Source organism: Apium graveolens, chromosome 2, assembly GCF_009905375.1.
Source record: "Apium graveolens cultivar Ventura chromosome 2, ASM990537v1, whole genome shotgun sequence".
Lineage (NCBI taxonomy): Eukaryota > Viridiplantae > Streptophyta > Magnoliopsida > Apiales > Apiaceae > Apium > Apium graveolens.
Window position 1 is genome coordinate 193,254,291 of NC_133648.1, and position 3,910 is coordinate 193,258,200.

Here is a 3,910-nt window from a genome sequence, read left to right on the forward strand (position 1 = left end):
CATCACCATTGCATGCTAAGGTTAAGAAAAATGACTTTGAATGAAGTAGTAATGAAGTTAGAATCCCATGTCTGTCTCATACAAGTAATTCAACTTCAATTCTCTTAGTTAATGTTAGTTAGTATAATCTCTTAGTTTAATCAAAAACCCAAATTGTTATTTATCTTAGCATTGAACGATAACCATATCATTGTTGCTAAAGTGCATAGATTGAACTTTACCTAAACCAGTCTCTATGGGAATGAACTAGAAAGAATTCTATATTACTTGCGAACGCGTATACTTGTGTGTAATTTAGCGCGTATTTTCATTCTAACAAGTTTTTGGCGCCGCTGCCGGGGATCGGTGTTAATTTTGAGTTTATGTGCTTGCCATTAGTGGTCATTAAAGTTCACTAACTCGGATATTTTACCTTATTGTGTTTCAGGTACTCTAGAGAGCGTGTGTTCTAACGCGTTCTCGATCTCACAAGAGAATACTGGATAAAACGGAGGAAGTAGTTGAAGAATTCTTTATTAAGGAGAAAGTTGAAGAAGAAGTTGTTATTGTAATGGGAGAACCAGAAGCGAATCTGAAAGCTTTGATGGATTACTCTCAACCGAAGATCAATGATATTCAGTTTAGCATTGTCAGATCAGCCATCGCGGCTAATACTTTTGAAATCAAGGCTAGCACGATTCAGATGGTGCAGAACTTAGTCTAGTTTGGGGGTTCTCCAACAGAAGATCCCAACATGCATATTAAAGATTTAATCGAGATCTGCGACACTTTCAAATTCAACAACGTGTCTAAAGATGCTATAAAGATAAGAATTTTCCCGTTCTCTCTGAGGGATAAATCTAAGTGTTGCTTGCATTCTCTACCACCAGGCTCTATCACCAAATGGGAAGATCTTGCTCAAAAGTTTCTTACTAAATTCTTCCCTATGGAAAAGACAGCTGCAATCAGAAATGCTCTTACTCAATTTGCGCAGCAATCGGGAGAGTCTTTATGTGATGCTTGGGATTGTTATAAAGAGATGCTTAGAAAGTGTCCTCATCATGGGATGCCTGACTAGATGATTATTAACTGCTTTTATAATGGCTGGGGAGCACAGTCTAGACCCATGCTTGATGCAGCATCAGATAGAGCCTTATGGGCTAAGAGCTACGATGAAGCTTATGAGTTGATTGAACTGATGGCTGCTAATGAATACCGATACCCTTCTCAGAGACTACCTCAAGGCAATGTAGCAGGAATTCTTGAGGTGGATGCAGCTACTGCTATAGCTGCTCAACTTAAGGCTTTGATGATGAAAGTGGATTCTTTGGCTAATTATGGAGTGAATCAGATCACTAGTGTCTGTGAGCTTTGTGCTGGTGCGCATGATACGGAGCAGTGTGCTATTTCTAGTGAATCAACTCAGTTCGTGAGCAACTTTTAGAGGTCACAGCAACCAGTTCCAGCCACCTATCATCCTAATAACCACAATCATTCTAACTTCAGATGGAGCAACATTTAGAATACAGTGCAACAGCCTTATCAGCAGTATGCAGCAAAATAATTCAACCCTCCTGGGTTTCAACAACCACAATATGCACCAAGATAACAACTCCAACTGCAACAATCTAATGAAAAATCTGAATTGGAGGAGTTGAGGCTCATGTGCAAGAGCCAAGTGGTTTCTATTAAGACCTTGGAGAATCAAATTGGAAAAATTGCCAATGCCTTACTAAATCGACAACCTGATACACTCCAGAGTGACACAGAAGTTCCAGGCAAGAAGGAAGCAAAAGAGCATGTTAAGGCAACTACATTGAGGTCTGGGAAGGTTGCACACCCCAAAAAATCTCAAGTTCCAGAAGATGAAGTTGTGGCTGAAGAAGATGTGCCAAAGGAATCAGAAGTGGAAACAAGGAAGAAAACTGTGGAACACACTCCTCCTGAGGGTAGTATAGGGGAGAAACAGGTCTATCCTCCACCTTCTTTTCCTAAGAGGCTGCAGAAGTAAAAGTTGGATAAGCAGTTTGCTAAGTTTATGGAGGCGTTCAAGAAACTTCATATCAACATACCTTTCGATGAAGCTCTTGAACAGATGCCTAGCTATGCAAAATTTATGAAAGGTATTCTCTCTCGGAAAGTGAAGCTCGATGACATAAAGACCATTGTTCTTACGGAGGAATGCAGTGTTGTGCTGCAACATAAGTTGCCTCCGAAGCTTAAAGATCCTGGGAGCTTCACTATTCCTTGTACCATCGAAAACGTGTCATTCGAAAGTGTTTATGTGATTTAGGAGCTAGCATCAATCTAATGCCTTTGTCCGTCTTCAAGAAGTTGGATTTACCTGATCCAAAGCCTACTTATATGTCCTTGCAGTTGGCCGATCATTCTATTACATATCCACGAGGCATTGTGGAGGATATCCTGGTCAAAGTGGACAAACTCATCTTTCCTGCTGACTTTGTAATTCTATATTTCAAGGAGGATAAAAAGATTCCCATAATCTTGGGAAGACCATTTTTGGATAGTGGCCGAACCTTGATTGATATGCAAAAGGGTGAGCTCACTATGCAAGTACTGGATCAGGATGTAACTTTTAATGTTTTCAATGCCATGAAATTCCCTACTAATAACGAGGAGTGCTTGAAAGTGGAATTGGTCGATTCTGTTGTTACTTTAGAACTTGATCAAATACTAAGGTCTGATGCCTTAGAGAAAACCTTGATGGGTAATTCAGATAGTGAAGATGATGAAGGTGATGAGTAGTTGCAGTATTTGATTGCTTCTCCTTGGAAGCGAATGATGGATATGCCTTTTGAATTTCTTGGAATGTCAGAACTCAAGAATGCTGAGGGGCGACTTAAGCCATCTATTGAGGAAGCTCCTACGCACGAGCTTAAACCATTTCCTGAACAATTGAGGTATGCGTTTTTAGGTGATACATCTACTTTTCCTGTTATTATTGCATCTGACCTTTCAGGTAGTGATGAGGAAAAGCTCTTAAGAATTCTGAAAGAGTTCAAATCGGTAATTGGATGGACTATAGAAGATATTAAGGGAATCAACCCTTCTTATTGCATGCATAAAATTCTGTTAGAGGAAGGAAGTAAGCCAACCGTTGAGCAACAAAGAAGGCTAAATCCGATCATGAAGGAGGTCGTGAAGAAGGAAATTCTCAAATGGCTAGATGCATGGATCATCTATCGTATTTCTGACAGTTCTTGGGTGAGCCCAGTTTAGTGTGTGCCGAAGAAAGGAGGCATCACCGTGGTTGCTAATAAAAAGAATGAGCACATTCCTACTCGAACAGTCATAGGGTGGAGAGTTTGCATGGATTACAGGAAGCTGAACAAGGCCACGAGGAAGGACCACTTCCCTCTTCTTTTTATTGATGTGATGCTTGACAAGTTGGATGGGCATGAATACTATTGTCTTCTGCATGGCTATTCGGGTTATAATCAGATTTGCATCGCTCTAGAAGATCAGGAAAAGACTACGTTCACTTGTCCGTTTGGTACTTTTGCCTTCAGAAGAGTTACTTTTGGGTTGTGTGGTGCACCTGCCACATTTTAGAGATGCATGATGGCAATTTTCTATGACATGATTGGTCAGAATTTGGAGGTGTTCATGGATGATTTTTCTGTGTTCAGAGATTCTTTAGACGAGTGCTTGCAAAATCTTGGCGCAGTTCTTAAAAGGTGTGTTGAGACTAATCTGGTTCTCAACTGGGAGAAATTTCACTTTATGGTGCAATAGGGCATCATTCTTGGGGACAAGGTCTCTAGTAAGGGTCTTGAGGTGGACAAATCCAAGATGGGGGTCATTGAAAACCTTCATCCACCAATTTCTGTTAAGGGAATCCGCAGTTTCCTTGGTCATATGGGCTTCCATAGGCGGTTCATCAAGGACTTCTCTAAAATCTCTAAACCAT

General features: G+C 40.5%; 1 non-coding gene across 1 annotated transcript; it reads right to left on the minus strand.

The window, feature by feature from the left end:
• Nucleotides 1–940: 940 nt before the first annotated feature.
• On the minus strand, nucleotides 941–1,047 carry LOC141709108 (small nucleolar RNA R71). The gene has a single exon (XR_012569701.1). It is a non-coding gene; the product is annotated as a small nucleolar RNA R71 (small nucleolar RNA).
• Nucleotides 1,048–3,910: the final 2,863 nt, after the last annotated feature.